The following is a 12,433-nucleotide window of genomic DNA, read 5'->3' on the forward strand; positions in this document are numbered from 1 at the left end:
TGGCTATATCGATGTGCATAAAGGGTAAGTAGTGGCGTTGTAATGGGGAGATCTAGGGCGCTCTCATTAAAAATCCGAAACCGCTTCTTCGGCACGTTGTGCATTTAATGACTGGCTTTTCGAAACGAGGCTGCGACTTGCGATTAAATGATCCAGGCCTGTATTGTAACAAAGTATTGTTATAAGTACGGCCTTTTGAATGAAACAACAAAGCTAATGCGCCGTTTTTTTGTTAATTTTGTGTACTCGGTGTGTGGAAATTTTGAACCATTAGCTGCTTTTGCTCGTGTGCGTTTCTAACCTCAAAAATGTCGAAAATGGTTATATTGTGGCGGGAACAAATGCCCTCATCGAAAGAAGCAAACCGTGTCGACTATGTTAGAGCTTAAGACGGAGTTCTTTTTTCTGGTTTCGATCGTCCCGTAAAAAAATGATTGCCCGTTTATTTCAAGCATCTACTTTCGTAGGTTGAGTGTTCTACTTGCCGCTGCACGATGATTGACAATTTTGTGGTTTAAATGAGGCGGACTCAGCAAAGCGATCGGAAAGTTACGTTGAGTACGGCATCATCCCGATGCCCATTGTAATTCGCGGAATTGTATGCTGAGTACTCCCACACCCAGGACCATGTAACGCCATGCATTTGCACACAATACATGAAGCAACACATTTAGCCGTTATAATAGCGTAAATGGAGACGTTGAAGGGAAGTTTGAAAAAAAAGAGAGAAATAAACATTTTCAAACAGATTCTGGCTCACAAAAAAACGACGATTCAACTAAGGAATCTGGCGAAAGAGCTTTGTAAATATGAGAACAAAAGGTGGGAGAACATACCCTGAAACTTGGATCTGCGGGAAAATACATGCCAGGCTCTGTAAAATGAATTCATCGCTATATTAGTATAAATTTGTATCATCGGAGACAATGAACGAAAGAAAAGTTAAACATATTAAAAAAAACCAACGTTTCGGGCTTCTTATGCTGTCACCAGAAGGGATGCGAGTCTCTTTCTCCGGCCCACATCTGAAACCGAGGTAGGCTTAACATATAAATCTTTTTTAAATAGCTCAGCACACGACGTAGAAAATTTTGAAATCAGACCGGTGAAACATGTTTTCGATTTAATTGTAACTCCAATTACATACGTATATAATCTTTCCCTTAAGATGGGTATATTTCCTAACAAGATGGAAGCATCGAGAGTGACTACTATTTTTAAAGGTGGCGACCGAAATTCTCTTACGAACTACCGCCCGATCTCAATTCAACCAGTATTTTCCAAAGGTTTGGAGAAATTGTTGCACACTAGAATAACAGGTTTCGCCGATCAGTTTAATTTGATTATTCCGGAACAATTCGGGTTTCATAAGCACATATCTACAGAGCTTGCCCTTATTACCCAAAAAGAATTTATTTTGAAAGCGTTTGAAGAAAAAAAGCTTGTAGCTGGAGTATATATAGATATTTCAAAAGCATTCGACCGCCTAAATCATGCGACTCTACTAGCAAAACTAGAACTGTATGGCGTACGAGGTATTCCATTGGCTTTAATAAAATCGTATTTAAAAATCGTACACAACTAGTTTCAATTGGTGAACATTCATCGGATTCTCGGTCATTGTATGCGGGCGTTCCTCAGGGGAGTATTCTTGGACCCCTACTATTTATGTTTTTCACCAATGATATTACTACAATTAGAGAAGCTCCGCAGTACGTCATATATGCAGATGATGCAATACTTATTTTCCAGCTCTAGTTGCCAAACGCTCGGATCTGAGATAGACAAAACACTGTTAAAGCTGCATGGTTGGAGCGTAGTGAATTCTTTGGAAATTAACACTAAAAAACCAAAGTTGTTCTCTTTTCCCCAAGGCATTCAAGCGCATTCCTAAATGCAAATATTACTCTTGGCAATGAACTATAGAAGGTGTGGATTCCGTAAAAACACTCGATGTACTATTCAACACAAATATGTCTTGAAACGACCATTTAAACCATGTAATTACGCGCATATCCAAAATTGTTGGAATACTATCTAAATTTAAGTATTTTTTGCCACCTGCTGTTAAACTGCATATCTATAACTCGTTGTTTATGTCTCAACTAAATTACTGCTTTCTTGTGTGGGTAAACAGAACCAAAACAAACCTAAACCGAATGCAATTGTCACAAAAAAAAAAGCAGTACGACATATAGCTGGCGCAGAGCATAATTCACAAACTAAAAACCTATTCAACAAACTCAATTTGATATCAGTTCACAACCTTTATAACTTCAACCTAGCAAAATCATACCAATCTCACTTACATCATCACGACACTTTCATAAAATCAATTGCGAACCTAACAGCAAAAGCATACAAATACCGAACGCGTTCACAAGAGATATGGACTGTACTATTTTCGCGTACTACCTTTGGAAACCAAATGATTCGACACACTTCGCCTTCCTTGTTAAACCACCTTGTCGCCAATGATATTACCACTGAGCATGGAAACAGCGTTGTATTAAAAATATTTTTTCGTTACAGCGGAATAATTTCTAAAAACTTTGTATAATGATGCCGCAAAAACGATTTTCTCTGGAAAGATGTACTTTTGTGATGCCCGTTGCGGTCTGTAACCGGGGCTCGGACTTTGTCAAGTGAATTAATTTCACTTTTTTTCCGAGCCCCCCGCTTGTCAGAAATAAAATTTTATCTCTTATCTTATAGCCAAATGTGGTAGCAAAAAACTTACAAGCCAGACAAGCGACCTAAAATGCCATACAACTAAAACAATTCTCCGAATTCATACAGGTGTTTTAAAAGCTAGTGTCCATGATTCTGCTTCTTTTTCTTCCTTGTTTTTCTTTTGTTTCACCACATTCAGTGCGGTACGCAGGATATCATTGCGGCCTGTGGAAGGGGGTGGGAGCGAAAACATGATTGGTGAAGTAACAAATCAAGAAAAAAGGTGGTGCAGAGATTTTTTTATAATTGCTACTAACGCGGAGTTGCTGCCGTACTCCACCTAAAGGGGACTCTCCTGTTGACATTCGTATGGGACCTACCACTTTATGACCCACGCGCTTTTTAAAAACCATTGTGCGACTATACGAAAAGTTTTTCAGATCCATCAAAATGCTATAAACGGCCTAGCGTGCTTATTTTAGAAGTATGTTACCCTGCAAAAAAAAAACACTAAAGAAAAACAACTCTGGAGTGCTTGACAGCTAGCGCCATCTACTAAAATCTAGATAAACCAAAATGTGTTTCGTGTTTCCGCTTTCTTTCAGTAAATAACTGATAAAAGTCTAAAAGAAGCGAACTAGCTTGTTAGGAACATTTTCATGTATCTCTAGAACTTTATGTATCGGTGCTTTTGAAGCTCGTGGGTCATGAATTAGTGAGTCCCATAGGAATGTGATCAGGTGAGTCCCCGTTAATTTAGTGACTGTCTCCTCATTCCTCCTTACTGAAATTGCAAAAGGGCTGTTGGTGTGGAGCGCATCTTGTGAAACAAAATTAATTATTGGCAATCACTATACGATGATAGGCAAAGTTAGTGACATCGTCCATTTTTCTCTCTCGTCTGCTTCCCCCAGGATCGGAATTTGTGGCTGTGGAAGCGGGGACACTCGCCCACTCTGCTGCCTACTTCGATGGTCACGTTATTATTTCAGAGCTCACTGTATTGGCTTTAGTCTTGATCTCCTTGATTTGCGGCCATCCGGCCACTTATCTATTTTAATCCGCTGTAACCAGCGATCACGTCTTCCACGTCGCTGTGAACCATTTTGACTCGAAGAAGTATGTGAGACCAGGCCAACCTGGCATAAAAAAAACAGACGATGTGTGAACTGGTTAACGAGGGCCGGAAAAGTTGTCGCCGACCTTGTGTTTAGGACATTCGAATCGTAATTGTTTTTCTTAGGGCCGGCGGCAGAAAAGGAGGGGGTGCGAGTGGTTTGAAGCCATTTGCTCCGAGATCGAACACAGTCGGCCCTTGGTGGCGGAGTGAGGAACCGCTGCTATTCGCCCCGAGATTGAACACAGTCGGCACCTGGCGGCGGCAGGACGAACCGCTGCAGCTGTGGATGGCGCCACTCCGTGCATAGCGCTCTCGCGTCGTCTCCTCGTTCACGATGCGCGCGGCGCAGGACGCGTGCTGCACACGATAAAACAACCAATCTGTGTACTTGTTTGGCAGCAAGCCATGCCATAGTTACCTCTGCTTGCGCATTTCCTCTAGAAACGCAATTATGAGCGGCCGTTGCGGGTTAATGCACTGGTTTAATTCCACGAAACACCTTCGCCATGGTCACCGCTTGAGTGTGAAACGTGATATAAACATTGCTTCGACACATTGCACTTTTCTCATTGATAAGTGGCGCCGTCTGCCGTTTCGCGAACGTCAAAGGGTCTTTTTGATGGTTGTGCGGTGGTTCTTTAAAGGATAAAAGTTTAATACATGAAACGGGTAAGAAGCGCTAGACCTGTGCATGGTCGTGAATTTGCCGCACCAATGTAAAATTGCACTGTGTCCTTATAGGAAGAAGAAACAAACAAAAACAATTACACTGTACACGACCCGTGCTCTATCGCCCATACATTACCGGGGACGTATTTTACACCCGCAAGCGTCTGTGCGATAGAATTCTTCCGGTACCTTTTGGAATATAAATACCATTTTTCGAATGTCGTGGCATATACTGTTTTGCTAATTTTACGTAATATTTAAAATACGTTTCTATGGATGCGCATCAGTATTTCGGGGGTATTTCTCGGTAAAATTAAGCAGTTGTGAGTTTGCGTCTGTCCTGTGGCATTTCGTACGAACGTATCATTTTTATATATCCCATTTTGAAATACCGACATGAGTCACCGACAAGAATAACCAAATGCCTAATATAGTGACGTCTTAACCTTTTGAGGTGGACCTAAGTTTAAAGAAGAAGAAAAAAAATAGCGAAATATAATGCACGTTATTGTTATGCCCACATGTGTGGAGGATGTGTGCCAAGACTCGCTGGAGTTTTTGTTTCCCACAATGGTCGCTTTCAATAGCATTTTAAATACGTGAGCCACAATTATTAGATACTCTCGGCCGAAATTAGGGGTTAATCAAATTTAAATATACTGGCGTCTACTTGTTGAAGTACTGCTTTTTCACCGCTACGGATCACGACGTTTGGCTTTTCGCGTAACGTGCGTTCTCTTCTCGCTGCGCTTTGAACGTTCTCTGACCCCCCCCCCCCCCCCGTCCGCAGGGAAAAAAACGAAACACACGGAAAATTTTGATCTGTGCCTTTTTTCACCCAATCCTCACTAATTAAACGTCAAGACAACGGCGCGGTTTAGCTTGCGCTGTTTCGTAACGAGAAATAAAAAGGAACTTTTTACTACACCTGCAACAGGGCAACATCAGGCACAACCGCCCGCTTCGGCCCGTCTATGTTGGAAAATAATGCGCTCAGCTTCCCTCAAGCCCATCAACATCGTCACGAGTTCGACAACATCGGTATGGGTCTTGGCGGCTCCATCCCTCTTCAACATACTGTTTGAATATGGACTGGTTCCCCGTCTCCGTCAACATTGATTGCGGTGGCATTAACACGCCCTGGTGTCCTCTGACGTCGCTTTCTTAGTGGAGATTTCATAAGCTGTTTTCATGTCACGAAAGACCGCATATCGTTGCAACAAGCATTTCTGATTCAACAAAAGTGGTAAAACGAAATCTATATTGCAAGAGCATTCCAAACTGCTACCACTGCTGGCATGGCTCACGAATGTCCAGATTTTATTGCACAAACCAAAGCTTTGTTTCATTTGATGCAGAACGCGAGTACAACTTTACAGCGCTCTTCCATTTAGAAGATTTGGTTCGGTTGACTTTTACGAAAGTAAAAAAAAAATAACTTGGATTCAAAAACGGCGTTGAAAGCAGGCGAGAGAAATAAAAAAAAACGACAGAAGAGAAAAAACAAGTGCATCGCGGTGTGGCTAAGGGCGCGAAGTGCAACAAACATAACACAGAGGAAAGGCCTCTGGCTCACTCTGATGTCCTCAGCATTGCGTGGTGGTATGTCCTCAGCAAAACGTAAGAGAAACACGTTGTCACGTGTTTCTTGGCTTTAAGTATGAAGGCTTGAAAATGCAGTGCCTATTTTACCAAAATTTTCCGTGAAGATACATTTTTAGGTCAGGATATTTACGTTGTACACATATAGGTCTAAACATTGAACAAGTGTAAATTCAATAAGCTTATTTTAGGCACAAAAACTTTCAGGGCTCATATTTGGAGTCTGGTGAACTCGGGCTGAGCTTAAAAAACAGTGCGGGGGCTCGGGTGTACTTTATTTATTGCTGTCGGGCTCGGGCCGGGCTCGGGCTTTTATCTTGTTTTGGTGGGCTCGGGCAGGGTCCAAGCCGTGTCTTTACCAGGCGGGGTCGGGCCTGGCCTCAGTTCTGTTGCGGTGAAAGGAATTGTTTATTGAAAAGCCTACCGTTTGTAGACCGTGCTTTTAATATATAACCACCAGAGCTCAATTGCAGGTCCATTATCTTAGCTCTAATAGATCGTGTAGTGACACAAAAAAAGACAACAAAACTCGCGAAACAAATCGAAGCGGGTCTTCGGAGCTATACGCAGTTGGCATTTGCAGTCACACATTTATAACATGCACCACTTCCTCCAATAAAAGAACGTAACCACTGCGTCATGAACACACCACAGCCGCATTTTGCTAGCCAAACACATATTCCCTTGCTAATGTCAAGTTTAAAGGTGCTGTCCTCCATGGTTGAGGTCCCTGCATCCTTAAGCACTTGTACATACCACACCTGTCTGTACAAATACTTTGAATTTATTATTTGACATAGCACAGCAGGCTGCTGATTGCTGATTTAGACATTACGCATGCGCAGCTTTGCTACAGGCACTTCCCCCGTCCCTCTCAGTCACAAAAGTTCCAAGTGGCACCTAAAAAGAAAAAAAAGGAGTGACAATGACAAGTTCTCCACAAATACCGGGACGAAAAATTGAAGTAGCTACTTGATATTTATGCCTGTATCCCGTCACACACAATATATATTAGAAAAAGGGCCCAATCTCTGAGGCTGGTGTGCAATGCAGGCAAATGATGGAAAGATGTGCACCCTGGTCTACGGTTAATGTGCAACGTTGCAAGGGTACTTGTCGAGCATTCCATAAATCTGAAGCCCCAAAAAATGGCACGAGCTAATGGGCCAAACGAACGCATTAGCACGCCATCACACAGGCTTTAGACTGTAGTAGCTTAAGCTTGTTCCCGTAAAATGGGCCCTCGAGGACGTGCTCCCCCGAGCACTACATGACAAAAAGACGAAGTCATGCATAAGCGCAATGTTCTTTCAAAAAGCATGCGGTCACCTCCGGGTATGTCACTTCGGTGGAGTGATACGCTATATGAGCTGTTCAAACAATGAAACATAGGTCACTGACCTAATCAAAAAAGGCATTTGACGCTTCAGTATCCCTACAGGTACCTTGTTCAGAATGAGCATGTGCCATGAAAAACGAAGCTATATATTGGCCATTAGGCGGTGCAATGAGTTCACATAGATATGCTGCAGGCAGACATCCGTTCTGGGATCGTCTGAATGATGAGGGACTCGAACACGAATTGAGAAGAAGGATTGCCCTTGATTTTCAGTACTTTCGCCTCGTCCCAGGCAACCAAGTATCCGACTCTCTCACATTGCTCTGGCAGTGCGCTCGTTTTTGCATGGCCCTTGTTCACTTCGTTACGGTGTTGCGTCATTCTTCTGTGCAGATTGCCCATATCGCCAAATGTAGACTGATTTGCATTCAGCGCACGAAATCTAATAAATACCTGGAAACTTGGACCGTGAGAGGGGGTCTTTTACGCTGACAAGGTCACAACGCAGCTTGCTAGTGGGCACGTGCACGCTGTGCACACCGCGTTTCTTTAAAATGCGTGCGAAAGCGTCACTGATGTCTAGGACGTAGGGAATGGCAGCACATTTTGACGCAGGCCTTGTGGATGCTTTTGAATGCTCATCTCAGTGTGTATTGCTGCTTGTGGCCGCCCTCTTCACCTCTTCGGCAGCCACACGGACTGCATAAAAACATGCTGCAATTATTTAACGAAACAGCGCGATGCACAGCACACCGGGAAGAAGCGGCGACACAAGTGAAGGTAATCAGGTGGTTGTTAATGAAGCAAGTATTTACAATTCGACACCTGCCACCGTCAAAGTCATGCACTTTTTTTAGAGCAAACTGACATTGCAGCACCATGAGTTATTTGTGTTAAGATCAGATTGAAAGCATTGACGGTTGTTGTTGAAAGAAATTTAAGACATCGTCTGCAAATAGAGCTACATGGGAGAATGCGCAACATGGAAGATGATTAATATAGATTAAAAAGTACAGGACCAAGCAAACTGCCTGGGGGGACAACAAAAGTAGCTCGAACAGAAGTATATAGTTATTAGAAGTAAACTGCATTTCAGAAAAAATGAAAATCTTTAACTCAAGTGAGAACAGTAGGGTGAAGTTTCAGAAGTAGTCTGTGGTGTGTAATGAGATTGAATGCTTTAGAAAAATATAGAAAAACTGCAGCAGTTTGTAAGCCCGCGTTAATGGATCAATGTAACCGTGAAAAAATCCTGAAAGTTGTGTTTCTCAAGTAACCCTTGTGAAAACCGTGGTGATATTCGTATGTCATATTATAAATAATTAGCGACTTGAGAGTGGATGAAATGTTGAAGCTACAGGGAGCTACAGTGTTTGAAATTATGTTGAAATTCTTTTGAAATGTTGAAATTATGAAGCTATAGTTTTTTCTTCTTTCACCCGTTTTGGCTACACTCCGTATTCATTATGCCAGTTGCAAGAGAAGAGGGGAACAGCCTGAGGGACGGGAAGGGGGAGAAATAAGACGAACTTAATAAATTCAAAACACTAGTAATTCGTAAATTACAGGCAATCGTATTTTTTTTCGTGCTTCAGATGAGTCTGCATCCTGGTTCATAGTGCGGTCTGTTGTAGAATCAGTGGCTCTGCTACACGACCACGTGTATACAACTGCTTCGAGGGAATATTTATATGGTAATATTTGTTGGACATATCAACACAAAAGAGTGCCAGTATTCCGCCGAATGACAGTGCCCGCTGTGTACGTATTTTTTGTCCATATTGAACAAAACCATACACAACGCGTTAAAAATAGCACGAGGGATCGCACACTGTCATAACAGACGCGCCATCTGTAAGAACCATAACTCGGAAAAGATGGCGCAGCTCACTCAAACTCACTAGCAAGTTTAATTTGAAGCACGACTCACTCAAACTCAGACTCATTTCGGAGCAGCACATCTGCGCTCACTTAAACTTAACCTCACAGTGAGCGTAAAACTCAGAACTCACTTGGGCTCAAAACTCAAGATGAACTCAGAACTCAAACGTCTCAAAGCTCAGTCGAACTCAAAACTGAAAATGTACTCAGAACTGAAAATATACTAAAACTCAAAATAGATTAAAAATCAAAATGTACTGAGAATGTAAAATAGACTAAAACTCAAAATGAACTGAAACTCAACATGTACTCAGAACTCAAATTCTACTGAGACTCAAAATATCCTCAGAACTCAAAATAGACTCAAAACTCAAAATGCACTTAGAACTCAAAGTGTACTCGGAACTAAAAATAGACTCAAAACTCAAAATAAACTCCGAACACAAAATGGACTCGAACCTCACTGGGACTTTAAACTCAAAATGTACTCAAGCCCAAAATGGAATCAAAATCAAAATGAACCCAAAATGACCTCAGAAGTCAAAATGTACCGAAGAATGAAAATGAATTCAAAACTCGAAATGAACTTAAATGGACTCAGAACTCACTAGGGTTCAGGTGGACTAAGAATTTATAGGAATTTAGAGCTTCAAAATTCTCGTGTGGTAAAAATCATACCGGTGCAAATTCATGAGCTCAAACTCTTGCATTTGGTACGACTTGATACCGTAACTCCTGTGAGGTCAGAAACAATTTTCTCTGCAGATTTAATACAGCTATGCCTGGTGGGTATGATGATTAGCGCTGCTTGCGAGCAATTGTACGTGTATATTGGGTACCAAACTCAGAGCGGTTCCAGACTCAGTGGGGTGCTTGGTCCCAGGGAAGAAAAAAAAAAACACTGGGCGAGGGGACGTGCGCTCACTGCTCAGTTCATTTACATCAAGACAGTTTAGGGATACGTTCCGTGCATTCTTGCTCTGCATCGTGAAAAAAACCCTTGTATGAAATCTAACTGTCCCCGCGAGTCTCTGAAGCGCGAGGCGTTCATAGATGTGCCATTGTTTTTTTTATGCGGAGCATGCTTTGCCGAGTGCCCCGCAGCCAGGACCGTGTAACGCTCTGAATTTCCACAAAAGTCCAGATATTACGGAAGTTCAACCTGTAATCGTTATAAAAGCGTAAATGTAGACAATTTATAAAAGATATATAAAAACTAAAAAATAAGAAACAGAAAAAACTGACGAAAATATGCGAGCCTGTAACGCGGGAGCCATGGATAGTGACAGACTGGATTAGAATTCAAAGTGATGTGCCGCTATGCCATCTGCGGTATCGAATTGAAAGTCTCCGGCCAGGAAGTCACGTGGGATAAAAAAAACGTGCTTCGTTGTCATAGTAAGGGTTGCAATTTATAATGATGACGCTTAGGCGTGAGGAGCCTCAAATTAAAAGTTTTGATCAGGGAAATAACCTAGGACCAATAAGAAATACATCCTGGTCGTAATCATGACATTTTCAGGGTGAGGCATACAATAGTTAAAAATTCATTGGAATGCCGCTAGGGTGTGTCGAGTATAAAATTGGTTATCTCGTAGATGTGATTCACGTTGGACAAATAAAAAATTGCTTCCTGGTTATAAACGTCACACAGTCATGGTGAGTCATAGCTAGGGTTAACTTTTAAGGTGATGTGCCCCTACGGGTGTGGGGTGCCAAATTGAAGGTATCAAGGAGGGAAATCACGTGAGAGAAATAAAAATTCCTCCTAGTCATAATCATGACATAGTCATGGTGAGTCATCAATTGGATGTGCAATCAAAGTGATGCCGCGGTATTGGGTATAAAATTGAAAGTCTTGATGTGGGGAATCACTTGGGAGAAATAAAAGATCGTCATGAGTTAAACATGGTAAGCCATAAATTAAGTGGAAATTCAAAGAAATGCCGCAAGGTGTGTGGGGTGTCGATTGATTGATTGTAGAGTTTAACGCGCCGAGGCAACGTAGGCGATGACGCGTGCCGTAGTGGAGGGCTCCGGATTAATTTTGACCACCTTGGGATCTTTAACGTGCGCTGAAATCTCGTACACACGGGTGTTTTTGCTTTTCGCCTCCATCAGAACAGCGGCCGCCGCGGCCGGGAATCGAACCCGCGACGTCGTGCTCAGCAGCGCAACGCCTTAGCCAGTGAGCCACCACGGCGGGTGTGTGTGGAGTGTCAAATAAAAGGTTTCGATTAATAAAATTATGTGGGGCAAAAGGGCCTCCCGCTGATCAGTACTAGTTAGGAGTTGATAAACTGCACAACTTCATCGCAGGTGCTAGAATGGAAAGCACAAAGGGAATTGTGGTGTCAAAAGGAAGCGTTTGAGGGAGCAAATTTAAACAAGGCAATAACCGCATCGTAAAATCATTATGTGCATTTACATCGTAAGTAAAAATTCGGAGTTGTGTGGTAAGCTCATGGGGGCTGTACAATTATTGGTTTCCATGTCGGGATTCGCGTGTAGCTAAAGCAAACAGATGCTACTTAGTAATGGCGAGTTCACTTTTGAAGGCCGGCAATATTGCCAATACCCATGTAGCCAAATTTATCCATACCCTTCCACTACGATGCGCCTTATTGTCCAGTGGCAGCTTCGTCGCAATAAAACGTGAAATTTTAGTTTGATATACCTATTTTCCATACGTACCAGTGTTAACTTTGATATATACAGAGGCTGCTATGCAAACGTGGGTAATTACGGGACGGAACCACTACAGCTTGCATAGGTTTTGAGCTTGCTATACGCACAGCTCCGGAGCGTGGATAATGTGTAGTGTGGGCTTCTAAGCAGCTATCTCAAACTGGATATGGGGCTCTACGCTTGGGAGATTCTCATTTTAGTGAACACATGAGCACATGCCCTTGGCTACGAAAAAAACGAAGTAAATAATTCAAAGAAGTTTGCACTAACGTGCAAACTTGCATGGCGAAGCTATTGTAGGGGAACAGTGCATAACCTAATTAGGCTTCAGTATCTGTGCTTATTTTTTAAGTGGCGGTGATAGTAATCGTCTTCATAAGCATCGAATAGGTCGTCGCCTACTTCGCGGTGAGTGGTGGATGCAAATTCCTCCTCATCATTGTAGACTTCCACCAGCTCTG

The sequence above is a fragment of the Haemaphysalis longicornis genome, unplaced genomic scaffold (assembly GCF_048455015.1).
Source record: "Haemaphysalis longicornis isolate Haplotype H1 unplaced genomic scaffold, Haemaphysalis longicornis Haplotype H1 scaffold_4, whole genome shotgun sequence".
NCBI classification, from domain to species: Eukaryota; Metazoa; Arthropoda; class Arachnida; order Ixodida; family Ixodidae; genus Haemaphysalis; species Haemaphysalis longicornis.